Below are 1,260 nucleotides of genomic sequence, written 5' to 3'. Positions count from 1 at the left end.
CAGTCATGTGTGTGTGTGTGTGTGTGTGTGTGTGTGTGTGTGTGTGTGTGTGTGTGTGTGTGTGTGTGGAAAAAAATGTAAATATATATTTTATATCTATTTTTTATTTCTTTTATTCTTTTTTTATTATTATATTTTTTATATGCTTTAACATTGTTGGGGAATATTCGTTTCCTGTGGTAATGAAGCAATGACATAGACAAAGCTCTTGGTGGCAGATCTTTAGCCTAGTTTGAATGCCCCAGTAAACATTTGAATTTAGATGTTGCAGGATCTAAAAGATTGCTTTTATTGATCCCAAACGACCAGCCTGTGGCCTAGTGTTTTAAAGCAAGGAGAAAATGGTTCCATTTGTAATGCTCAGACGATCACACTTACCACCACTGCCACGCTGAGACACATGGGTCATTCGCTTTAGTCACCTTTCTGTCCTGACGAAAGATTAGATAATAATAATGAGGATAGAAGTTGGATTTATAATATTCCTTATATTTTAAGGAACAGTTCACCCAAAATGAAAACTGTTGTCATGTACTATCATAGAATTTCATATGGCTTTTTTAGGAGTTCATTTTTATGGTGCTTTTTTGTTGTTTCACTTTCGTTATATTGAAAACTGTGGGCACTATATTGTTCAACATTTCCCCATTTGTGTTCTACGGAAACGGAAACTCATGCGGATCATGACTATTCGTTTAATGTGTTTTGCCCTGAGATGCTTGTAACGTTTTCTTAGGAGAGTCTTTTGAGGAATAGCTACAATAACAAATGAAATGCAGCCTAACACTGGCATACAAGATCAATACTGTTGTTCTCTTGCAGAGTCAAGCTTTATTTTCCCTGTTCTCATCATTCTCTCATCACCGAGCAACTAAAACAGACAGACAGAGAGATGCATGTAAAAGTGTGTGTTTGTGTGGCTGTTTATTTGTTAGGCATCCCCCCTTCTTTGTCCAGTATTTTCATTGCATTTTATCAGTTCATAATCCGAGTAATCAGAATCATTAAACTTCACTCTGAATGTAATTAAGCATGGCCGTATTTGGAGGGTCAGCCTCTCATTAAACTGAGTGCCTTCACTACATGTTAAGATCACGGAGAGGGAGCCCTCTGGCAGAATACATCCAGTGTAGCGTGACAGTCTATTAATGCAGAATATATGTGCGTATATGGGTTTTTATGCATGACTTCATTGGGATGTTGGTCCAAGCTAGAGTGTGATCCTTATACTGTGTGTGTATACTATATATATACAGTATA

General features: G+C 37.0%; 1 protein-coding gene across 3 annotated transcripts in view; it reads left to right on the top strand.

Moving 5' to 3' along the window:
• The window catches only part of nkain2 (sodium/potassium transporting ATPase interacting 2), a 161,377-nt gene that overhangs the window by 144,001 nt on the left and 16,116 nt on the right, over positions 1–1,260 (top strand). The gene's annotated exons all lie outside the window — the stretch shown is intronic.

This window comes from Sinocyclocheilus rhinocerous, unplaced genomic scaffold, assembly GCF_001515625.1.
Source record: "Sinocyclocheilus rhinocerous isolate Xijiao unplaced genomic scaffold, SAMN03320098_v1.1 scaffold185, whole genome shotgun sequence".
Taxonomy (NCBI): Eukaryota; Metazoa; Chordata; class Actinopteri; order Cypriniformes; family Cyprinidae; genus Sinocyclocheilus; species Sinocyclocheilus rhinocerous.
This window is presented reverse-complemented; position numbering and strand designations above follow the sequence as displayed.